The sequence below is a fragment of the Pristiophorus japonicus genome, chromosome 19 (assembly GCF_044704955.1).
Source record: "Pristiophorus japonicus isolate sPriJap1 chromosome 19, sPriJap1.hap1, whole genome shotgun sequence".
NCBI classification, from domain to species: Eukaryota; Metazoa; Chordata; class Chondrichthyes; family Pristiophoridae; genus Pristiophorus; species Pristiophorus japonicus.
In genome coordinates this window covers 38,131,668-38,158,717 of record NC_091995.1, presented here as the reverse complement: position 1 = coordinate 38,158,717, position 27,050 = coordinate 38,131,668, and positions in this window count along the sequence as shown.

Below are 27,050 nucleotides of genomic sequence, written 5' to 3'. Positions count from 1 at the left end.
GGTCTGGGTGCTCTCTGGATCGCTTCCGTCTTGGATGCAGTAGGGCTGATCCCGTATGCTGCTACCCTCATCCTCAGGAATTTTACCTCTGGAGCTAAGAAGACGCACTTCGCCTTTTTCAGTCGCAGACCTACCCGGTCCAGTCTGCGTAGCACCTCCTCCAGGTTGTGGAGGTGTTCTTCAGTATTGTAACTCATAATGAGGATGTCGTCCTGAAAAACCACCGTACCTGGAATCGACTTCAGGAGGCCTTCCATATTTCGTTGGAAGATCGCGGCGGTCGAGCGAATCCCGAATGGACATCTGTTGTACTCAAACAAGCCCTTGTGTGTCATGATGGTGGTCAGCTTCTACGACTCACTCGCCAGCTCCTGGGTCATGTAAGCTGAGGTCAGGTCCAATTTTGAAAAAAGTTTGCCACCGGATATCGTCGCAAAGAGGTCGTCCACTCTCGGTAGCGGGTACTGGTCTTGGAGTGACACCCGATTGATGGTGGCCTTGTAATCGCCACATATCCTGATCGATCCATCCTCCTTGAGCAGCGGCACAATCGGGCTCGCTCAGTCACTGAATTCGACTGGCGAGATGATGCCTTCCCTCAACAGGCGGTCCAATTCGCCTTCTATCTTTTCCCGCATCACGTACGGCACCGCTCTGGCTTTGTGGTGTACTGGTCTGGCGTCCAGGTTTATGTGAATCACGACCTTGGCCCCCATGAAAGTGCAAATGCCGGGTAGAAATAATGAGTCAAATTTGTCCAGGACCTGTGAGCATGATACTCGCTCCACAGAGGAAATTGCATTGACATCGCCCCATTTCCAGTTCATGACAGCAAGCCAACTCCTCCCCAGTAGTGCGGAACTGCCGCTGGGACAATCCAGAGTGGCAACCTGTTCTCCAAATCTTTGTGGCTCACGACTACCTTGGCGCTGCCTAGCAACGGAATGATCTGCTTTGTGTAAGTCCATAGCTGTGCGTCAATCAGCGATCATTTTGGCCTCCTAGCCTTGGATGTCCACAACTTTTTGAACTGTTTGGTACCATCAGGGACTGGCTGGCACCTGTGTCTAACTCCATTGATACTGGGATGCCATTGAGGAGCACTTTCATCATTATCGGTGGCGTCCTGGTGTATGAACTGTATACGTGCTCCACATTAACTCGCTGAACTTCAGCTTCCAGCGATTTCCCCCAGTGTCCATTTCTGCAATTTCTGCAGGTATTTGGCTCATCTCTGCAAACTCCAGCTGAATGTATGCCTCCACGCCTCCAGCATGAGTTGCGGTTTGAAACAAAAGGTCCCTTGCCAGTCGATCGGCCCTGACTGCCCCTGTTATTGTCCTTGAGTGCACCATTAACAGGTGTTGATGGCCCCATTACTGGCCGCATTGGCCCTTGCAATGGCGTGAGTCGCTGTTCAGCTTGCCATTTTCTCTGTCGAACTCCCCCTCTGGGTTCGACTACATGTTGGGGCATGCCTGACTGCCCTTGTCTGCCTGGAGAACTGTGTGCTGCTTTGACAATATTGAATCTCAGTCCCAACCATTCCTTAACACAGTACCTCTCATCTGTTCTGCGAGTGGCCATGCTCGCGTGGTTTAAATCCCAGTTTCTTGTCGCCATTGATACGTCCTTACTACACAGTATAAATGCACACGAGGCCCATGCTTGAGAGAAGGTCAGTCTGTGACCTGTCCTCTATTCCTTAGCACTCAAGTGATGAAGGTGGGTGGAGCTTTCCCTTTTATACCTGAAGATCCAGGTTAGGAGTGTCTCCCACCCAGTGGTCAGTGTTCTCACGGTGTACAACTTAGGTCAGTTTATACGTGGGTTACAATGCTGGTTGAATACATGACAGAAACAATTGAAAAGAAAATTATAATTTTTAAGGGAGAAAAATTGCAAGTTACCGAAGGATCAGGAGGTCCTTGTTCATGAAGCAAAAACGGTTAGAATGCAGAAAAAGCAAGTAATAAGGAAGGCAAATGGAATGTTGGCCTTTATTGCAAGGGGGATTGAGTTTAAAAGCAGAGAAGTCCTGGTAAAATTCGACAGGGTATTGTTGAGACCACACGTGGAGTACTACGTACAGGTTTGGTCCATATATTTAAGGAAGGATATACTTGCATTGGAAGCTGATCAGAGAAGGCTCACTCGTTTGATACCGAAGATGAGGGGGTTGAAATTATGAAGATAGGTTGAGTACATTGTGCCTATACACATTGGATTTCAGAAGCATGAGAGGTGATCTTATCGAAACCTATAAGATAATGAGGGAGCTCGATAAGGTGGATGCAGAGAGGATATTTCCAATCCTCGGGGAAACTAAAACTAGGGGACATAGTCTCACAATAAGTGGCCGCCTATATTAAACTGAGATGAGGAAGAATGTCTTCTCTCAGAGGGTTGTCGATCTATGGAATTCTCTGCCCCACAGAGCTGTGGAGGCTGTGTCATCGACAGATTTTTGAGCGATCACGGAATAAAGTGTTCTGGGGAGCGGGCCGGGAAGTGGAGCTGAGTCCATGATCAGATCAGCCATTCTGGGCACCAAAATTTAGGAATGATGTGACAGCCTTGGGCGGGGGCGAGGGGTGGGGGGGAGGGGAGGAAAAAAGATTTGGGGCATGATTGCAGGAATGAGGGACTTGAGTTGTGTGGATAGGCTGGAGAAACTGGTGTTGTTCTCAGAGCAGTGAAGACGGAGAGGAGATTTTCTAAAGGTGTTCAAAATCCTGAGTGGTTTGGATAGAGCAGATGGAGAGAAACTGTTCCTATTGGCAATGAAATGTAGAGCGCCCCCAAGTGGACTATAGAGCCACCAAGTGGACTACAGATGTACTGCAACTGCTGACAATAAAATGTTGTGAAAAGCCACATGATGAGAATTTTCCGTGCAAGAACCATCTTGTAGACTGTGTTTGTTAATGATACACTACATAGCATTGAAAAGAAGCAACAGGACGAGGAGGGTCTGGAAATTCCAGTCATCAAGAGCATGACTGTATCTTACAAAGATTTGCAATTTATCATCATCCAAGTAAACTTTGCAGGAGCCAGGATACCCATGGGATTCGATACTGATGCCCCCATGAGCGTAGTACCGAAATCTTTATATCTCGACGTGTTCAGCGATTTTCGATCTGTGTCTTAAACCCACTTACCCACCTTTGCTACACATCTTGTGATACCCTTACCAACATAAATGTATCCATCTGACTTGAAAGTTCCAATTATCCCTCACTACAAATGCCTTTTGGGGAATTGTGTTCCAGATTCTCGCTACCCTTTACCTGAAAATGTGCTTAGTGATTTCATTCCTGAAAAGCCCAGCACTAAATTAAAGATCAGGGGCTAGAAATTTCAGTGATCCACCGCCTGTTTTGGGCGAGATCCTGGACGCCGAAAATTCCGCAGCTGAGTGATGCCAGCGGTTTCGAAGTCTGATTGGCGAGCGGACCGCCAGTGTGCAGTGTCCACAGATTGCCATGGTGCGGTTTTTGACTGAGTGGGGACCCATAGGTAAGTATATAAAAAAAAACACCCTTGAGAATTAGCGGAGCTGGGCAGTAGGGAAGTGGATCTGCAAGAAAAAGGTATGTGATTGTTTTTTTTAATGAATATTTTAAGATCTATTGGGGTGATTTAAATTTAAAAGTGTCTTGGCAATTATTTTTTTGGATTTTTTAGTTAGGTATTTTGAAAAATTATTTTCCCAACTCACAGCCTCAGGGTAACCTTTTATAGATTTTTAAATTTTTCGCCCATTTTCTTTTGGCACCCCCCAATCTATCCTAATTTCCACTTTCTCACTCAGATTGTGGGTGCAAGGCACAAGGTTTTCGCTGGCTGGATTTAAAAAAAACATTTCAGTTAAGTTTTTGATGGCGATAATTTTCCCAGCCTTAGCCTTTTTTTGGGTGGCAATCGCTCGTTGGTGGGATTTGGGGAAATTCTAGTCCAACATGTCACCTTGTTCTTGAATCCCTCACCAGGGGAAATAGTTTCTGCCTTCCTACTCTATCTGTAATCTACAAAAGATATACATATTAGTTTTGTTGCAAAAGTAAGGACTAATTCCGTCAACATATTGTTCTATTCTGACCGGAGATTATTATACCGTGTAAGGCCGATTTTACCACAACCGCCAGCACTGTTACCTTTTTGTGAATGTTGTGGCCTTCAGTCACAGTGGTATTCTGGTGGTAACAAAAAATCTAAATCATCGATTACCGCCCAATATTCAGATATAGAGCTATTTCCAGAATTTCTAGCTCGACATAAACTGATAATGAATAAAACTTCACTGCGGTGCTAATCTCACTCATTTGTACTCTGGTTACAGAAGGGGTTTCCAATTCATTTCAGATAGTTACAATTATTCTCTCCATTCACAGGCTACCGAAGATAAAAGAGGGAAGTTTTTTTTTCCATTGACTGTCCAGAAAATCTTCCTGACGATGTGTGTGCGTGTGTACAGGGCGAGAGACCTATAAGCAATTGCGACTTTACCCCAATGTCTCAATTGCAATAGTTTGACAGGACTCTATCCAGGCTCATACCACCAGATTATTGCTTTATGCGGGGCTTGTGAAACTGAACCAGGAGAGAAGGGGTAAAAAATTACACAAATGATTTTCAAAATGAAACACAAACGGAATAGTGATATCTCCTTCGGAAGATAGAGTACCACTTTCCCGTTTTTGAACTGGTATGACTCGATGTATCTATCAGCAAGAATTTATAATTGGGAAATAATTATACTTACAATTACTAAAATGTATGGTCAAATTCACCCTTTACAGATATAAACACGTTTCTTCAACAAAGAAAACTACTGCGAATGCTGAAACCTGAAATAAAAACAGAAAATGCTGGAAATCTCATCGGGTCAGGCAGCATCTGTGGAGGGATAAGCAGAGTTAATGTTTCAGGTCGATGAAATGTCATTGAAGTGTTGTCGACCGGAAACATTAACTCTGCTTTCTCTCCACAGTTGCTTACAAACATGTATCTTGCTGTGTATTTTAATGCATTATGTAAGGCTCTCTGTTTTAGTACTGATGATTCGCAGTCCACATTATCACAACGTTCCTTATATCAACAAAGGGAAATATTGTGGAAAAGATATTGCTTTGAATTCGCTGTTACATTGGGTCATGCTCATGCAACCCGACCTGTGAAATGGCAGTAACCCTTTCTATTCAGCTCAGATTGGGAGTTAGAAGCTTCTAAAGATCTACAACAGCCGAGACTGTGCAGAAACATTGGGGAGACCAAAATGGGCCAATGATCGAATTGCACGTTGTGAAGAACGTGCACAATCTCACCCATGTTCATCAGCATGCCAAGGATAGCAGGCCTCATTGCACATCGTATTTTCTCTGTTTCTGTCCTCATTGGAATATAATTTGCATCTGACAACTAATTCTGTTTTGCAACTTATTCCATTTATTTTGTTCGACCAAGTCTTTGATACATGCATTGTCTCTAAGCAGTAGTCATGCAGGGAAATACACACAATTATTCTGTTTCCCTCATGTATAGAAGTAACCTTCATTGATGTTTTTGATCCAGAATGTGTAGAATTCTGTGACATCTAGCTCGTGGTATTTATTGGCCTCTTGTCATGCATCTGTCCTTTTGACACATTAAGGCTTGGTAAGTGTTATTGTCAAAATGATGCCTTGATAGGGACAGTTCTTACAAACATCTAGGTGGTCAATCGGTTTATCATCCGCGCATGTCACAAATGGTCGTGAACTGATCGTCCCACTTCCTATCTAGGTCACAGTCTAAGGATAAGGGGTAAGCCATTTAGGACCGAGATGAGGAGAAACTTCTTCACCCAGAGAGTGGTGAACCTGTGGAATTCTTTACCACAGAAAGTAGTTGAGGCCAATTCACTAAATATATTCAAAAGGGAGTTAGTTGAGCTCCTTACTACTAGGGGGATCAAGGGATATGGCGAGAACGCAGGAAGGGGGTACTGAATTTGCATGTTCAGTCATGAACTCATTGAATGGCGGTGCAGACTAGAAGGGCCGAATGGCCTACACCTGCACCTATTTGCTATGTTTCTATGTTTCTATATCTCAAGACAATCTTGGTTGTGTCGTTTCACAATGTGGTGACAAAAAGAAGTCACCAGGCACGAGTCACACATCCTGCATTTTCAGCAGATGCTAAATTGTACCCTGACCACATCAACCCTGAAAATATTATGGTAATTAACTACTTTAAACATTTCATTAATGCTAGCCACATTACAAATTAAATCAGAGTTAACAAAGAACAATCGTGTGAGATTAAATGAAATCCTAACCCTAGGTTTATGTATATATATATATATGGATGATTGACAAGGGTATCATTCACAATATAAACATTTAAAAGTTCTTGAATATATGGGACCTCGAAATTAAAGAGCATTCAAAAGCATTGACAATAATCTCACTATGCTTACTTCTGTAAACTTTCCTCACCACGTGTTAACAGAACTGGTGATGACTGAACACATTTATGAACAAAATATCCTGTGGACTATCTTACATTTGCACAAGGAATTTGAAGAGCATTTATCTTCAGAAACTACTATTTCCATCAAAGGTATTTTTTCATTATAAAGATGTTTATTCTCATAAATATCACTTTGATCTGAAAACTTCCCTTACTAGCGAGAGCATTCTTGGTAACTTCAGGTCAGTTTCTCCATGTCGATAACAGGGCCATGTTCATATATGAACGGCACCAGTGTCTGTATCAAACAATATCATCAATGCACTTGTGAGGCGTTATTATATTTAATATTACTAACTTGCTCCTGAATCAGACAAAAACATAACACACGTAAATTTTAAATATTCAAAGAAGATAGAATTGATTCAATAACATCATAAAAAACACACAGTGGGTGTTTTAACAAGTTAATAATTCTGACCATTGTCTAATAAATCGCTTGCGAACATTGTCCTCTGGAGGAATGAAAGTCTTACCAGATCCAGATATGTATTTCTGGCAAAAATCCACTGAGAAGTGAGATGCCCACAATCGCTATTCCAGAGACTTTCTGATTCTTGTCACCATAAGGATTGTGCCTTTGTGAAATAGACAACAAAGACCAAAACAATTCGTTACCAAACCATATCAATTGGGGCTTAGTGCAATCAGAGTGCAGCTGGGTGTTGAGTACAAAGGGACAGCTAATGCAAAGTTTAAGTTTACACAAGGCAGAATGTGACTATTCTTCGTGCATTGACAGGACATTGTTTGATGAGCTATTTGAATGGAGATGACCTGATGTTTCAAAACACAAGGTTATTGAATCCTTTAACCTGGGTAGACAAGTCATGTCTTAACTATGCCACCAGACATCGTGTTGAGAATGTAATTGCACTCTTATAATATGGCATCAGCGTTGCATTACATATATAGAAGGGAGGGAGGGAGGATAGAAGAGAACAAGAAATGTTGGAAAGAAAGCAAGGAAGGACGAAAGAGGGAAAGTAAGAAAGAAAAGAGAAAAAGCCGATAGAAAGAAAGGAGAGAAAGAAAGGGGAGCAAGAAGGAAAGGAGGGAAAGAATAAAATAAAGGTAGCAAAGAAAGAAAGAAATAATGAAGATCTGATATTAAATTTTTAATGTAATATTGCAAAGTGAATTCTGAAAAACGTGTAAAGCCTTTTCAGAAATGCACCTTGTTCGATGGCCCAAGGTTTTGATAGAGTCCATGGAGAAAAAAGCATCCTCCCGGTCAATAACCCGACGCCTTAAATTTAAAATCATTCATAAAATTCTAGACCGAAGATGAAGAGATATTTTCACTCAAAGATTTGTCGACATCTAAAACGATCTACCTGAAAACGTGCTGGATGGTGACTCCATCAATAATTTTAATAGGGAGTTGGACAGCAACTTGAGAATCAGGAATTTACAGGATGACGGACAAAAGGAGGGAGTGTGGGCTGAGCAGAACTGCTGCTTAAAGGGTCATACGTTTCTATTATTCCATGAAATGGTGGTCTCAAATGATACTCACTCACATATCCAACCTTGACTTTGATAGTAATTTCAAGTCTGCAACAATCACAAGTGCTTGTGGTTTCTGTTGTATATCTGAAATGCATGCAGTATCATATTCTACCACCAGGGATCGCATCCCCTGAAGTCCCAAGGGAGCATAGCATCCCTTTGGTGCACCGTATATAAGTCGGCCCCTAAGGCCTGTTCCTCACTCTGGAGTGTCTTAATAAAGACTGAGGTCAATGATACTTTAACCTCCCTGTGTGTAGTTTCATCTATGATAGGAACACAATAACTGGCGACGAATATACGAATCCAACGCAAAGATGCAGCAAACTGTCGGCATCCTGGAGAAGTTCTTGGAGGGTGAGGACTGGGAAGCCTATGTCGAACAACCAGACCAGTACTTTGTAGACAACAAGCTGGACGGAGAAGGAAGCGCTACAAAAAGGAGAGCAGTCCTCCTCACGGTCTGTGGGGCACTGATCTACAGCGTCATGAAGAATCTTCTGGCTCCGGTGAAACCCACAGATAAGTCACATGAGGAGCTATGTACATTGGTTCAGGAGCATCTTAACCCGAGGGAGAGCGTGCTAATGGCGAGGTATCGGTTCGACACATGCCAGTGATCTGAAGGTCAGGAAGTGGCAAGCGACGTTGCCGAGCAAAGGCGACTTGCAGGACAATGTGAGTTTGATGGCTACCTGGAGCAGATGCTCAGGGACGTTTTATACTGTGCATTGGCCACGAGACCATCCTACGAAAACTTTTCACTGTGGAGACACCAACCCTCAGTAAAGCCATTGTGATAGCACAGACTTTATGTTCACCAGTGATTACACCAAACAAATCTCTCAAAACACAAGTGCTAGCAATGTTCATAAAATAACTGGAACTGTGTTTGTGAGCAGAAATATACAGGGCAGAAACCACGAATCTGCAACTGCCAGCAGGCGTCAGGTGACCCAGATGCAAGTGAATTCACACCTTGTTGACATTGTGGAGGGTTCCATTCGACCTATTCGTGCCGCTTGAAAAGGTATGTTTGCAAGAGCTGCGGAACAATGGGGTACCTCCAACGAGTTTGCAGACGAGCTGCAAGCTCTGCAAAACCTGATAACCACTACGTGGCAGAGGATGATCAGTCCATGGTGGATCAAAGAAATTTCGAGCCTCAAAGAGAGGAGGCAGATGCTGAAGTACACGGGCTGCACATATTTTTAACGAAATGTCCAGCTACAATGCTAAATGTAAAATTGAATGGTATACCCATAGCCATGGAACTGGACACTGGCGCTAGACAATCCATCATGAATTCAAAGATGTTTGAGAGACTGTGGTGCAACAAGGCACTCCAACCAGCCCTGAGCCCCTTCCACACAAAACTGAGAACATACACCGAAGAACAGTCCTGGGCAGCGCCATGGTGAAGATCACCTACGAGGACACGGTTCATGAACTGACACTCTGTATTGTCCCAGGCAATGGCCCCACACTGCTTGGAAGGAGCTGGCTGGGTAAAATCTGCTGGATCTGGGATGACATCCGAGCGCTATCACATGTCGATGGGTCCTCATGTACCCAGATTCTAAACAAATTTCCTTCCCTTTTTGAGCCAGGCATTGGAAACTTTTCCAGGGCGAAGGTGCAGATCCACTTGGTCCCAGAGGCACGACCCATTCACTAAAAGGTGCGAGCTCTAACCCACATGATGAGAGAGAGAGTGTAAATCGAGCTGGACAGACTTCAACACGAGCGCATCATCTCTCCAATGGAATTCAGTGAGTGGGCCAGCCTGATTGTTCCTGTACTCAAAAATGATGGCACAGTCAGGATTTGTGGTGATTATAAAGTAACTATGAATCGTTTCTCGCGACAGGACCAATACCCGCTACCTAAGGCAGACGACATATTTGCGATGCTGGCAGGAGGAAAGACGGTCACCAAGCTTTACCTGACTTCGGCCTACATGATGCAGGAGCTGGATGACTCTTCCAAGGGCCCCACCTGCATCAACACGCAGAAGGGAGTGTTCATCTACAACAGATGCCAGTTTGGAATTTGGTCGGTTGCAGCGATCTTCCAGAGAAACATGGAGAGCATTCACAAGTCGGTACCATGCACAGTGATTTTTCAGGGCGACATATTGGTCACAGGTTGGGAAATCATCGAGCACCTACAAAACCTGGAGGAGATCCTCCAGTGACTGGATCGCGTAGGGCTGCGGCTGAAGAGTTCGAAATGCGTCTTCATGGCAACAGAAGTGGAGTTTTTGTGGAGAAAGATCATGGCGTATGGCATTCGGCCCACAGATGCTGTCAGGAACCAAGACAGAGGCTATCAGGAAGGCGCCCAGGCCACAGAACGTCACGAAGCTGCGGTCGCTCCTGGGACTCCTCAACTATTTTGGTAACTTCCTACCGGGATTAAGCACCCTCTTAGAGCGCCGACATGTGTTATTGCGTAAACGTGAGAACTGGCTGTGGGGAAAACACAAGTAATTGCTTTTGAGAAAGCCAGAATAATTTTATGCTCCAACAAGCTGATTGTATTGTTTAGCCCGTGTAAAAGACTTGTGTCAGCATGTGATGCATCGTCGTACTGAGTCTGGGGTGTGTATTACAAAAAGCTAACGTTGCAGAGAAGTAGCAACCTGTCGCCGATGTCTCCAGGAGCTTTTCGAAGGCAAAGATGGCCGACAGCATGATTGAGAAAGAGGCATTAGCGTGTGTGTTCGGGGTAAAGAAAATGCATCAGTGGCTGTTTGGCCTCAAATTTGAGCTGGAAAACGGTCACAAGCCTCTCATATCCCTGTTCCCTGAAAACAAGGGGATAAATACTAATGCCTCAGCCCATATACACAGGTGGGGACTCGCGCTATCATTGTATAACTATACCATCCACCACAGGCCAGGCACCGAGAACTGTGTGAATGCTCTCAGTCAGCTACCATTGCCCACCACGGGGTTGGAAATGGCGCAGCCTGCTAACTTATTGATGGTGGCACAGCCCGCAGACTTGTTGATGGTCATGGAAGCATTTGAAAATGACAAATCACCTCTCACGACCCGCCAGATTAGGACTTGGTCCAGCCAAGATACTCTGCTGTCCCTAGTAAAAAAGATGTGTGCTGCTTGGGAGCTGAGCCAGCATCCCCGTTGAAATGTAAAGCTAATCAAGCCATTCTAGTGGCGAAAGGACGAGCTTTCCATTTAGGCAGACTGCCTGTGGTGGGGTAACCGTGTCGTGGTACCCAAAAATGGCAGGGAGACGTTCATCTCGGATCTCCACAGCACACACCCGGGTATAGTAATGATGAAAGCGATAGCCAGATCCCACATGTGGTGGCCCGGTCCCGAATCTGACTTCGAGTCCTGTGTACGGCAATGCCACGTGTGTGCGCAGTTGAGCAACACGCCCAGAGAGGCACCACTAAGTTTGTAGTCATGGCACTCCAGACCATGGTCGAGGATCCATGTCGACTATGTGGGCCTGTTTCTTGGTACAAAGTTCCTGGTGGGGGTGGATGCTTTTTCAAAATGGATTGAAAGTGAAATAATGTCGGAAAGCACCGCCACCACCGCCATTGAAAGCCTAAGGGCCATGTTTGCCACCCACGGCCTGTCATACTGGTCAGTGACAACGGGCTATGATTCACCAGTGCGAATTTAAAGAATACATGACATACAATGGGATCAAACATGTTACCTCGGCCCCGTTTAAACCAGCCTCCAATGGGCAAGCATAGCAGGCAGTACAAACAATCAGACAATGCTTTAAACGAGTCACAGAAGGCTCACTCCAAACCCGCCTGTCCCGAGTACTGCTCAGCTGATGCAAGACACTCCACTCGCTCACAGTGGTGCCCCCGGGTGAGCTACTCATGAAAAGGACACTTACAACCAGACTCTCGCTGGTCCACCCCAACCTGCATGATCACGTAGAGAGCAGGCGGCAGCAACAAAATGTAAACGATGGTCGTACCACTGTGTCACGGGAAATTGATCTGAATGACCCTGTGTATGTGCTAAACTATGGACATGGTCCCAAGTGGATCGCGGGCACGGTGATAGCTAAAGAAGGGAGTAGGGTGTTTGTATTCAAACTTGACAATGGACAAATTTTCAGAAAGTACCTGGACCAAACGAGGCTGTGGTTCACAGACTGCCCTGAATAAGCCACAGACGACACCATCTTTTTCGAGCATTCAACACACACCCAAAGGATCAACGACACCACCCCGGACCAGGAAATTGAATCCATCACACCCAACAGTCCAGCAAGGCCAGGCTCATCCAGCAGCCGTGCAGGGCCAACAACACGCCAGCCCAGCGAGGGCACAGCCAACGCACCAGAACAGACATTTGTACCGAGGTGCTCCACCAGGGAAAGAAAGGCTCCCGACCGCCTCACCTTGTAAATAGTTTTCACTTTGAATTTTGGGAGGGAGTAATGTCGTGTATCTGTAAAGCATGCACTCCCATATTCCGCCACTAGGGAGCGCATCACCTGAAGTCCCAAGGGATCCCAGCACCCCTTGGGAGCACTGTATATAAGCCAGCCCCTAAGGCCTGTTCCTCACTCTGGAGTGTCTTAAAAAAAGACTGAGGTCACTGTTACTTTAACCTCCATGTGTGCAGTCTCATCTGTGTTGGGAACACAATAGTTTCCACCAGAATATTTCCAGAATCAGAAAGGAGAGAGGGTGAAGAGATTCAGAGGTTGAGGGAGTTGGATGAGTACAGAGAGGGGGAGAGTGTGAATTGGAGGGAAATGGAGTTGGAGGGTGTGGGCGAAGAGATGGATGTGGAGGGACGCAGAGGTAGAGAAAATGTTTTGGATTGGGAGAGATAGTGAGAGATGGGGACGCAGAGAGGTATAGAGGGAGGCTGAGGAGGAGAGAGGGGGCAGATGGACTCGGAGCAAGATTGATGGAATTGGAGGGAGAGTTAATCACAGCGGGGAGAGAGTGGGGAGAGGGAATGAAATGTGACAGAATGGGGAGAGGGAATCAGAGGGAGAGAGACTCAGAGGGAGAGGGAATCAGAAGGAGATGGAATCGGAGGACAAAGGTGGAGGGAGTGAAGTGGAGGGAGAGATAATTGGAGAGAGGGAATTGGAGGGAGAAGGGGCGAGATGGAATGGGAGGGAGACGTGAAGTAAGAAAGGGAATCGGACAGAGAGGGGGAGAGAGTTAATTAGAGTATGAGAGAATCGGGCTTGGGAGAGAGAGAATGGGAGGCTGAGAGAGGTAATCGGATTGCGAGAGTGAGAATGGGAGGGACAGAGAGGCATTTGGAGGGGGAGAGAGAGAATGGGAGGGAAAGACAGGGAATCGGAGGGAGGTGGAATCATAGGGATGAGAAGGGGCGAGGAGGTCAGGAACTCGGTGAGAGCGTTTAATGAGTAAGGAGAACACAATGTATACGGCGCAAGGTGATCCAGGGCTAAAGAGAGAAGGGATTGGGAGGGAGAACGTGATCCAGGTGATCTTACAGTTCACATTATTCCAACCACATGCATTTTACACCCGCTCCATAGAAACATAGAAGCATAGAAAATAGGTGCAGGAATAGACCATTCGCCCCTTCGAACCTGCACCACCATTCAATATCATCATGGCTGATTATTCAACTTTAGTACCCCATTCCTGCTTTCTTTCCATACTCCTTGATCCCTTTAGCCGTAAGGGCCACATCTAGCTCCCTTTTGAATATATCTAATGAACTGGCCTTAACAACTTTCTGTGGTACAGAATTACAAAGGTTCACAATTCTCTGAGTGATAGAAATTTCTCCTCATCTCGGTCCTAAATGGCTTACCCTTTAACCTTAGACTGACACCTGGTTCTGGACTTCCACAACATCCAGAATGTTTCTCGTGCATCTAAACTGTCCAATCCCGTCAGAATGTTATAAGTTTCCATGAGATCCCCTCTCATTCTTCTGAATTCCAGTAAATATAAGCCCAGTCGATCTAGTCTTTCTTCATATGTCAGTCCTGCCATCCCGGGAATCAGTATGGTGAACCTTTGCTGCACTCACTCAAAAGCAAGAATGTCCTTCCTCAGATTAGGAGATCAAAACTGCACACGGTATTCAAGGTGGGGCCTCACCAAGGCCCTGCAGAACTGCAGTAATACCTTCCTGCTCCGATGCTCAAATCCTCTCGCTATGAAGGGCAACATGCCATTAGCCTTCTTCACCACCTGCTGTACCTGCATACCAACTGTCAATGACTGTTGTGCCATGACACCCAGGTCTCATTGCACCTCCACTTTTCCTAATCTGTCACCAGTCAGATAATATTCTGCCTTCCTGTTTTTGCCACCAAGGTGGATAACCTCGCATGTATCTACATTATACTGCATCTGCCATGCATTTGCCCATTTACCTAACCTGTCCAAGTCAACCTGTAGCCTCTTAGCATCCTCCTCACTGCTCACACTTCCACCCAGCTTAGTGTCATCTGGAAACTTGGAGATATTACATTCAATTCCTTCGTCTAAATCATTATATTGCAAATAGCCGGAGTGCCAGCACTGAATCTTTCAGTACCCCACAAGTCACTCCCTGCCATTCTGAAAATGACCCGTTTATTCCTACTCTTTGCTTCCTGTCTGCCAACCAGTTTTTATCCACGTAAATATTTTACCACCAACAGCATATGCTTTAATTTTGAAAAATGATCTATTATGTGGGACCTTTTCAAAAGCCTTTCGAAAGTCCAAATACACCACACCCACTTGTTCTCCCTTGTCCTAGTTACAGCCTCAAAAAATACTAGAAGCTTTGTCAAGCATGATTTCCCTTTCATAAATCCATGCTAACTTCGACCGATCCTGCCACTGCTTTCCAAATGTGCTGCTATTATATCTTTAATAATTGATTCCAATATTTTCTCCACTACCAATGTTAGACTAATCAGTCTATAATTCGCTGTTTTCTCTCATCCTCCTTTTATAAAAAATGGGGTTGCATTAGCAACCCTCCAGTCCATTGGAACTACTCTAGAGTCTACACAATGTTGGAAATGGACCACCAATGCATCCACTATTTCTCGGGCCACTTCTTTAAGTAGTCTAGGATGCAGACTATCAGGCCCTAGAAATTTATCGGCCTTCAGTCCCATCAATTTCCCTAACACAATTTCCTGAATAATAAGGATTTCCTTCAGTTCCTCCTTCTCGCTAGATCCTCCGCACCCTCGTATTTCTGGAAGTTTATTTGTGTCTTCCTTAGTGAAGACAGACCAAAGTATTTGTTCAATTGGTCTGCAATTTCTTTGTTCCCCATTATAAATTCACCTGGTTCTGACTGCAAGGGACCTGCATTTGTCTTCGCTAATCTTTTTCTTTTCATATTTCTATAGAAGGATTTGCAGTCAGTGTTTAATTTCCCTGCAAACTTACTCTCATATTCTACTTCCCCTTCCTAATTCAACTATTTGTCCTCCTCTGCTGAATTGTACATTTCTCTCAGACCTCATGTTTGTTGCTTTTTCTGGTCAATTTATATGCCTTTTCCTTGGATTTAACACTCTCCCTAATTTCACTTGTTAGCCACGGTTGAGCCACCTTCCCCGTTTTATTTTTGCGCCAGACAGGGATGTGCAATTGTTGGAGTTCATCCATGTGAACTTTAAATGCCTGCCATTGCGTATACACAGTCAAACTTTAGGTATCATTCGCCAGTCTATCCTAGCCAATTCACGTATCATACCATCGACGTTACCTTTCTTTAAGTTCAGGACCGTAGTCTCTAAATGAACTGTGTCACTCTCCAATTTAATGAAGAATTCTACCATAGTATGGTCACTCCTCCCCAAGGGGCCTCGCACAACAAGATTGCTAATTGAACATCTCTCGTTACACAACACCTAGTCAAGGCTGGCTAGCTCTCTATTTGGTTCCTCGACGTATTAGTCTAGAAAACCATCCCTTATACACGCTAGGAAATTCTCCTCCATCTTATTGCTCCTCCAGCTTGGTGAGCCCAATCTATATGTAGATTAAAATCACCCATGATAACTGCTGTACCTTTATTGCACGCATCCCTAATTTCTTGTTTGATGCTGTCCCCAACCTGACTACTACTGTTAGGTGGTCTGTACACAACTCCCACTAGCGTTTTCTGCCCTTTGGGTGTTCCACAGCTGTACCCATACAGAGGCCGCATCATGCAAGCTAATGTCCTTCCTTACTATTGTGTAAATCTCCTCTTCAACCAGCAACGCTACCCCACCTCATTTTCCTTTCTGTCTATCCTTCCTGAATATTAAAAACACCTGGTTGTTGACTCCCAACTTTGGTCACCCTGGAGCCATGTCTCCATCATCCCAATTACATCATATCCATTAACAGCTATCTGCGCAGTTAATTCAGCCAAATTTTATGAATGCTCTTCGCATTGAGACACAGAGCCTTCAGGCTTGTATTTTTTCCACTCTCTTTGCCCTTTTAGAATTATGTTGTAATGTGGCACTTTTGATTTTTCCCTTTGATTTCTCTGCCCTCCATTTTCCTTATATCTTTTCTACCTTTTGCTTCTGTCTCCATTTTACTTCCCTCCGTCTCCCTGAATAGATTCCCATCCCCCTGCCATATTAGTTTAACCCCTCCCCAACAGCAAAAGCAAACACTCCCGCTCGGACATCAGTTCCGGTCCTGCCAGGTGCACAAAGTCCTTTTTGTACTGGTCCCAGCTACCCCTGAACCGGTTTAAATGTCCCAGGAATTTGATTCCCTCCCTCTTGCAACATTGCTCAAGCCACGCATTTCTCTTAACTCTCCTGTTAGACCTAATCTGTCTCGCATGTGGCACTGGTAGCAATCCTGAGATTACTACCATTCAGGTCCTACTTTTTAATTTAACTCCGAGCTCCTTAAATTCAGCTTGTCAGAACTCATCCCGTTTTTTACCTATATCGTTGGTATCCATGTGCCCCATGACAACTGACTGTTTCCCCTCCCCCTCCAGAATGCCCTGCAGCTGCACCGAGACAGCCTTACCCCTTGCACCAGAGAGGCAACATACCATTCTGGACTCTTGATTGCGGCCGTAGAAATGCCTATCCATTCCACTTACGATTGAATCCCCTACTAGCATAGCTCTCCCACTCTTTTTCCTGCCCTCCTGTGCAGCAGAGCCATCCATGATGCCATTGTTATGTCTTACATTAGGAGTGAGACGAGATCCTGCAAGCTCAAATAAGTGTGACCATAGCCCTTTATTATAGACCTCAGAGTGCCTCTCCAGCCTGTGAGGCCTCCTTATAAATAGTTGCTCCCAAGGCATTATGGGATCCCTTGGGACTCCAGCGGATAAGCCCTCTGATGGTTACATAAGAACATAAGAATTAGGAACAGGATGAGGCCATCTAGACCCTCGAGCCGGCTCCGCCATTCAAAAAGACCATGGTTGATCTGGCCGTGGACTCAGCTCCATTTGCCCGCCCGCTCCCCATAACCCTTACTTCCATTATTGGTTAAAAATCTATCTATCTGTGATTTGAATACATTCAATGAGCTGGTCTCAACTGCTTCCTTGGGCAGAGAATTCCACAGATTCACAACCCTCTGCGAGAAGAAATTCCTTCTCAACTCAGTTTTAAATTAACTCCCCCATATTTTGAGACTGTGCCCCCTAGTTCTAGTCTCCCCGACCAGCGGAAACAACCTCTCTGCCTCGATCTTGTCTATTCCTTTCATTATTTTAAATGCTTCCATAAGATCACCCCTCATCCTTCTGAACTCCAACGAGTTAAGACCCAGTCTACTCAATCTTTCATCGTAAGGTAACCCGCTCATCTCCGGAATCAGCCTAGTGAATCGTCTCTGTACCCCCTCCAAGGCTAGTATATCCTTCCTTAAGTAACGTGACCAAAACTGCACGCAGTACTCCAGGTGCGGCCTCACCAATACCCTGTACAGTTGCAGCAGGACGTCCGTGCTTTTGTACTCCATCCCTCTCGCAATGAAGGCAGACATTCCATTCGCCTTCCTGATTACCTGCTGCACCTGCAAACTAACTTTTTGGGATTCATGCACAAGGACCCCCAGGTACCTCTGCACCACAGCATGTTGTAATTTCTCCCCATTCAAATAATATTCCCTTTTACTGTTTTTTTTTCCAAGGTGGATGTCCTCACATTTTCCGACATTGTATTCCATCTGCCAAACCTTAGCCCATTCGCTTCACCTATCTAAATCTCTTTGCAGCCTCTCTGTGTCCTCTACACAACCCGCTTTCCCACCAATCTTTGTGTCACCTGCAAATTTTGTTACACTACACTCTGTCCCCTCTTCCAGGTCATCTATGTATATTGTAAACAGTTGTGGTCCAGGCACCGATCCCTGTGGCACACCACTAACCACCGATTTCCAACCCTAAATGGACCCATTTATCCCGACACTCTGCTTTCTGTTCGCCAGCCAATTCTCTATCCATGCTAATACATTTCCTCTTACTCCGCGTATCTTTATCTTCTGCAGTAACCTTTTGTGTGGCACCTTATCGAATGCCTTTTGGAAATCTAAATACACCATATCCATTGGTACACCTCTATCCACCATGCTCGTTATATCCTCAAAGAATTCCAGTAAATTAGTTCAACATGATTTCCCCTTCATGTATCCATGTTGCGTCTGCTTGATTACACTGTTCCTATCGAGATGTCCCGCTATTTCTTCCTTAATGATAGCTTCAAGCATTTTCCCCACTACAGATGTTAAACTAACCGGCCTATAGTTAACTGCCTTTTGTCTACCCCCTTTTTTAAACAGAGGCGTTACATTAGCTGCTTTCCAATCCGCTGGTACCTCCCCAGAGTCCAGAGAATTTTGGTAGATTATAACAAATGCATCTGCTATAACTTCTGCCATCTCGTGTTATACCCTGGGATGCATTTCATCAGGACCAGGAGACTTGTCTACCTTGAGTCCCATTAGCCTGTCTAGCACTACCTCCCTCGTGATAGTGATTCGCTCAAGGTCCTCCCTGCCCACATTCCCGTGACCAGCAATTTTTGGCATGGTTTTTCTGTCTTTCACTGTGAAGACCGAAGCAAAATAATTGTTTAAGGTCTCAGCCATTTCCACATTTCACATTATTAAATCCCCCTTCTCATCTTCTAAGGGACCAACATTTACTTTCGTCACTCTCTTCCGTTTTATATATCGGTAAAAGCTTTTACTATCTTTCTTTTCTTTATTCCTTTCTTAGTCATTCTTTGCTGTCGTTTAAAATCTTCCCAATCTTCTTGTTTCCCACTAACCTTGGCCACCTTATACGCATTGGTTTTTAATTTGGTACTCTCCTTTATTTCCCTGGTCATCCACGACTGGTTATCCCTTCTCTTACCGCCCTTCTTTTTCACTGGAATATATTTTTGTTGAGCACGATGAAAGAGCTCCTTAAAAGTCCTCCACTGTTCCTCAATTGTGCCACCGTTTAGTCTGTGTTCCCAGTCTACTTTGGCTAACTCTGCCCTCATCCCACTGTAGTCCCCTTTGTTTAAGCATAGTACGCTCGTTTGGGACACTACTTCCTCAGCCTCAATCTATATTACAAATTCAACCATACTGTGATCACTCATTCCGAGAGGATGTTTTACTAGGAGATCGTTTATTATTCCTGTCTCATTACACAGGACCAGATCTAAGATAGCTTGCTCCCTTGTAGGTTCTGTAACATACTGTTCTAAGAAACAATCCCATATGCATTCTATGAATTCCTCCTCCAGGCTACCCCGTGCGATTTGATTTGACCAATCGATATATAGTTTAAAATCCCCCATGATTACTGCCGTTCCTTTTTCACATGCCTCTATTATACCCTTGATTATTGTCCACCCCACCATGAAGTTATTATTTGGGGGCCTATAAACTACACCTAGCAGTTACTATTTCCCATTACTATCTCTAATCTCCACCCAAAATGATTCAACATTTTGTTCATTAGACCCAATATCATCTCTCACAACTGCCCTAATATCATCCTTTATTAACAGAGCTACCCCACCTCCTTTCCCTTCTTGTCTATCTTTCCGAATTATCACATGCCCCTTTAAGTTTAATTCCCAGTCTTGGCCACCCTGCAGCCACGTTTCTGTAATGGCCACCAAATCATACCCATTTGTAATGATTTGTGCCGTCAACTAATTTAATTTATTTCAAATGCTGCATGCGTTCAGGTAGAGTTTTTTAATACTAGTTTTTAAACCATGATTTTTCGTTTTGACCCCTCCTGCAGTCCCTTTATATTCATACATATTGTCCCTTCCAATCACCTTGTGGTTTACACTTACCCCAGTGCTACTCTGCTATGTTGCCTCCTGCCTTTTGCATTCTTTCTTGCGGTCCTGTTCATCTGCACACTCACCCACTCAAACTAGCTCAGAGCCCTCTCCTGGGTTCCGAATACACCTCGCATTGAGGCACCGAGCTTTCAGGCTTGCCTTTTTTTTACACTTTGATCCTTTAGAATTTTGCTGTACATTGGCCCTTTTTGTTTTTTGCCTTGGGTTTCTCTGCCCTCCACATTTACTCGTCTCCTTTCTGTCTTTTGCTTCTGTCTCCATTTTGTTTCCCTTTGTCTCCCTGCATTGGTTCTCATCCCCCTGCCATATTAGTTTAATTCCTCCCCAACAGCACTAGCAAACAATCCCCCTAGAACATTGGTTCCGGTCCTGCCCAGGTGCAGACCATCCGGTTTGGACTGGTCCCACCTCCCCCAGAACCAGTTCCAATGCCCCAGGAATTTGAATCCCTCCCTGCTGCACCACGGCTCATGCCACGTATTCATCTGTGCTATCCTACGATTCCTACTCTGACTTGCACGAGGCACTGGTAGCAATCCCGAGATCACTACTTTTGATGTCCTACTTTTTAAATTTAGCTCCTAGCTACTTAAATTCGTCTCGTAGGACCTCATCCCTTTTTTTAACAATGTCGTTGCTACCAATGTGCACCACGACAACTGGCTGTTCTCCCTCCCTTTTTAGAATGTCCTGCACCCGCTCCGAGACATCCTTGACCCTTGCACCAGGGAGGCAACATACCATCCTGGAGTCTCGGTTGTGGCCGCAGAAACGCCTATCTATTCCTTTTACAATTGAATCCCCTATCACTATCGCTCGCCCACTCTTTTTCCTGCCCTCCTGTGCAACAGAGCCAGCCACGGTGCCATGAACTTGGCTGCTGCTGCCCTCCTCTGATGAATCATCCCCCTCAACAGTACTCAAAGCAGTGTATCTGTTTTGCAGGGGGATGACCGCAGGGGACCCCTGCACTTCCATCCTTGCACTGCTCTTCCTGCTGGTCTTCCATTCCCTAGCTGGCTGTGGACCCTTCACCTGCGGTAAGACCAACTCGCTACATGTGCTACTCACGTCATTCTCAGCACCGTGGATGATCCAGAGTGAATCCACCCTCAGCTCCAATTCCGCAACGTGGAGCATCAGGAGCTGGAGGCGGATACACTTCCCACACACGTAGTCGTCAGGGACACCGGATGTGTCCCTGAGTTCCCACATGGTACAGGAGGAGCATATCACGTGACCAAGCTCTCCTGCCATGACTTAACCCTGAGATACACTTAAATTGGCAACAACAATGTCAGACATGGTAATTACAGATTTACATACATAACAACACTCCACTCCAAAGTCAATCGTGTAACTATTTACAATGCAAATCGATCTGGGGCCTTCATTTCCCTGGTTGATCTTTTGGTGCAAATGCTGATGTTGGTGAGTCGTTTGTTGGGCCTTCGCTGGGCTGCTGCGCAGCAGGCCTTGCTGGACTGCTGGGGGTTGTGAGTGTTGCTGGGCTGCTACGGGTGAAGGGTTCTGCTTCTTGGTCAATCACTGGGTTGCTTGCCACTTGATAGTGTTTTGGAGGGTCGAAAAAGTTAGAGTCTATTGTGGGTTGTTCTGGATAGCCAGTAAATCTGACTTTGGTTTGTTCCAAGTGTTTTCTGCAGGTGAGTCCATTTGCGAGTTTGACCACAAACACCCTACTCCCCTCTTTGGTCAAAACAGTGCCAGCAATCCACTTGGGACCTTGTCCATATTTCAACACAAATACAAGATCATTTACTTCAATTTTGCGTCACACATTTGCGTGATCATAATATCTATTCTATTGAAGCCGCCTGCTCTCGACTTGTTTGTGTAGATCAGGGTGGACGAATGAGAGGCTTGTCTTAATTGCTCTTTTCATGAGCAGTTTAGCGGGAGGGACCCCGGTGAGCGAATGGGGTCTAGTGCGGTAACGAGGCAGGACTTGGGATCAGCGAGTGTGCAGTGAACCTTCAGTTATCATTTTCAAGCTCTGCTTGATTGTTAACTTCTCATTCTGCCTGACCATTGGACACTGCCTTAAACAGGGCAGATGTGACATATTTGACCCCATTGTGGGTCATGAATTCCTTGAATTCGGCACTGGTAGAGCACGGCCCATTGTCACTTCCAAGGACATCTGGCAGACAGTGCATGACAAACATGGCCCGTAGGCATTCTATGGTGGCAGCGGTCGTGCTTGCCGCCATTATCACACATTCAATCCTCTTGAATACTCATCCACAATCACTAAAAACATTTTTCCCAAGAATGGGCATGCATGGTCGACATGAACGCTGGCCCACGGTTTGGAGGGACAAGACAATAAACTTAGTGGCACTTCTCTGGGTGCATTACTTAACAGTAAACATGTACTACATTTGTGCACACAGGAATCTAAATCTGCATTGATATCTGGCCACCACACATGGGATCTGGCTATCATTTTCATCGTTACAATGACTTGGTGGGTACTGTGTAGATCAGTTATGAAAGTGCCCCTGCACAATAGTTTGGCACAATTAGCCGATTACCCCATAAGGAGGCAGTCTGCCTGTAAAGAAATGTCATCATTGTGCTGCTGGTATGGCTTTATTTCTTCCTGCATCTCTAATGGGACACTAGATCAACTCCTATGGAGCACACAGTTTTTAACGAAGGACAGTAAGAGCTCCTGGCTCATCCATTTTCTAATCTGTCGGGTGTTAATACGTAATTGCTCACTATCGAATGCTTTCATTACCATAACTAACTCTGCAGGCTGTGCCACCTCCACATCGATGGGTGTCACAGTTGTCTGTGCCTGGCCGGTGGCGCATGGAATCATTGTATGCAGACAACATGAGCGCCCATCTCTGGATGCGGCCCGATGCATTCGTATTGATCCCCTTATTTTCAGAAAAGAGGGATATAAGCGGCTTATGGTCAGTTTCCAATTCACATTTGAGCCCAAACAGATATTGATGCATTTTCTTTATTCCATAAGCACACGCTAATACTTATGTTTGATCATACTGCAGGCCCTCTGGGACTTGGACAGACTCCTGGATGCATAAGCAACCGGTTGCAATATCCCAAATCCATTAGCTTGTGGCAATTACAAACCCAACGTTGTATGACGATGCATTAAATGCTAGTAGCAAACGTTTACATCGATCGTACAACACAAGCAATTTGTTTCAACCTAACTGTTTCCTTGCTTTCTCAAAGGCATTTTCTTGGCTTTTACCCCATACCCATTCATCTCCTTTATGCAGTAAAGAGTGCAGGGGTTCTAACAATGTGCTACGATCTGGTAAGAAGTTACCAAAATAGTTCAGGAGTCCTAGAAACTACCGCAGTTCCATCACGTTCTGTGGTCTTGGTGCGTTTTTGATTGCCTGTGTCTTTGAATCGGTGGGCCTGATGCCATCCACCGCAATTCTTTGCCACAGGAACTCCACTTCAGGTGCCAGGAAAACGCACTTCGAGCATTTTAGCCTGAGCCCCACAAGATTCAGCTGACTAAGAACCTCTTCCATGATCCGCAGCTGCTGAACGGTGTCCCGACCTGCAGGAAGATATTGTCCTGGCAGACGATGGTGCACGGGACCATCTTCAGCAATCTTTACATGCTCCTCTGGAGTATCGTCGCAGCCGATCGAATCGCAAACGGCCATCTGTTGTAAATGAAATGACCTTTGTGCGTGTTGATGGAGGTGAGGCCTTTCGAACATTCCTCCAGCTCCTGCATCATGTCGGCCAAGGTCAAATCCAGCATTGTGAATGTTTTCCCTCCCGCCAGCTTCACAAATAGGTCATCTTCCTTCGGTAGTGGGTATTAATCCTGCAGTGAGAAATGAATGATAGTTACTTTGTAATCACCACAGATTCTGATGGTGCCGTCTCCCTTGAGGACTGGATCAATCAGACTGGCCGACTCATTGAATTCGATCGCGAAATGATGCAGTCTCATCGCAGCCTGCCCAGCTTGATCCCACTCCACTCTCTGATCATGTGAGGTACTTCTCTCACCTTGTGATGGATGGGACGCGTCCTCGGAATCAAATGGATTTGCACTTTTTCTGTGGTACTTCCCGATGCCTGATTCATAATTGCTTGGGACCTGCGCACATGAGGAGTCTTCAACGGACGAAAGCACTCGGACATCGTCCCAGTTCCAGCGTATCTTTCCCAGCCAGCTCCTGCTGAACAGCGTGGGGCCATCGCCCAGTACCACAAAGTGGTAAATCATGTAACGCTCCATTGTAGGAGACCTTTACAGTCGTACTGCCAATTACATGAATCATTTCCTTTGTGTACATTCTGAGTTCAGTACGAGTGGGAGTCAGGACTGACTTGAAGCCTTGTTGCACCACAACTTATTGAAAGCCTTTTTAATCATATGGAACGGCTTGCGCCCGTGCCCAGCTCCATGGACACCGGGAGTCCATTTAATTCAACCTTCAGCGTTATCGTGGGACACTTTGTGGTAAATGTGTGCACGCCATATATCTCTGCCTCCTTGGCCTGAGGCTCTGGTTCGTCAAGATCCACCGTGGATCTGTCCTACTCCGCAACATGGTGGTTTGCAGGATTAGCAGGGTTTGCAGTTCACCTGCACCAAAGTTGGATCTGTCCCATTGTTCCACAGCCCTTGCGAATGTATCCTTTGAAGCGGTATGAATGGAATCGATGATCACCCCTGCAGTGTCAACAAGGTGTTAATGACCTTGTATTCACCATCCTTGATGGTGGACTCTGAGTCATCTGCAGACGTGCAGCTACAGACGTGTCAGTCCTGCCATATACATTTCAATTCAAAACCAAAGTTACTTTGTTCACAATATTTGCAGCAGCATGAGCGTGCTGGGAAATGTGTTTGGTATTGTACCTGGTGGTGATAAACGCCTGGGCTAACACTATGGCTTTACTCAAGCTTGGGATCTCTACCGTCAAAAGTTTGAGAAATATTTCTTCATGGCCAATGCCAAAGACAAGCAAGCCCCTGAGCATATGCTCCAAGTTCCCTTCAAATTCGAAATGGCCTGCACGGCGCCTTAGCTCAGCGACCGAGCTCGCCACTTCCTGGCCTTCAGAGCTCTAGTAGGTGTAGTACCAATATCTTGCCATCAAAATGCTTTCCTTCATGTTTAGATGCTCCTGGACCAGTGTGCACAACTCAACTTATGACTTTTCTGTGGGTTTTGCTGGAGCGAGCTTGTTTTTCATGAGGCCATATGTTGGTGCCCCGCAAACGATGAGGGGGATCGCCCTTCATTTGGCAGCGTTCCCTTTTCCTTCCAGCTCGTTGGCCATGAAGTATTAGTCAAGTTGCTCCAGGAAGGTTTCCCAATCATCTCCCTCTGAAAATTTCTCTAGGAAGCCCACAGTTCTCTGCATTGTTGCGTTGGGGTTCGTCATCTGTATCTAGTTACCAGTTGTTATGTCTTGGATAAGAAGTCAGACTAGATACTGCAAGCTCAAAGTAAGTAAGACCGCAGTCCTTTATTACAGATCTCAGAGTGCACTTCCAGCCTGTGAGGCCTCCGTATATAAGCGTACTCACAAGGGATTGTGGGATCCCTTGGAACTCCAGGGGATAAGCCCTCTGGTGGTTAGACATGATAATTACAGGTTTACATACATAACAGCCATGAACTTGGCTGCTGCTGCCTTCCCCGATGAATCATCTCCACCATCATTACCCAAAACCGTCTATATGTTTTGGAGGGAGATGACCTCAGGGACCGCTTGACTACCTTCCTTCCACTGTTCTGCTTGATGGTCACTGATTCCCTATCTGCCTGTGTAACCTTTAGCTGCTGTGTGACCAACTCACAAAATGTCCTATTCGCAACATCCTCAGCTTCACGAAAGCTTCAGAGTGAATACATGGGCAGCTCCAGTGCCACAATGTGGTCTGTTAGGAGCTGTAGCTGGACACATTTCCTGCACATATCGTAGTCAGGGACACTGGAAGCATCCCTGACTTCTCACATAGCACAGGAGGAGCATGAAATGGGTTTGGGCTCTTCTGCCATGATTAACGCTTAGATTAACTTAATTTTGCAACTATGCCAAAGGTTTCCTACTGATAAGAAAAGAAAAAGAAAACGAAAAAGATTAAATACTCACCAATCCACCAGCTAATCACTTACCCGCTTGGCTATGACATCACACTTCGATTTTTTAAATTACTTCTTTGGTTACTTTTTCACCGATTCCTGCTCCCGACTGCTGCTGCTCCTGACATTTAATAGGCCTCGATCCTCGACCTCCCGCTCCCGATCGCTGCTCATCACTGCCGCTGCACCTGACCTTTTATAGGCCTCGATCCTCGAACTCCCGCTCCCAATCTCCGCTCCCAACTGCCGCTGCTCCTGGCCTTTTATAGGCCTCGACCCTCGACCACCTGCACCTGACAGCCGCTACCGACTGTCGCTGATCCATGGCCTTTTAGAGGTCTCGATCCTCGACCTCCCATTCCTGACCGCCGGCGCTCCAAGCCTTTTATAGGTCTCGAGTCTTGACTTCCCGCTCCCGATTGCCACTCCGGACTGCCGCCGCTCCTAGCAGTTTTTCGGTTTCAAAGATGGGATTAATGCAATAGTTAGGAGGGATATTAGCTTGGATGATGTGGAATCTATATGGGTAGAGCTGCAGAACACCAAAGGGCAAAAAACGTTAGTGGGAGTTGTGTACAGACC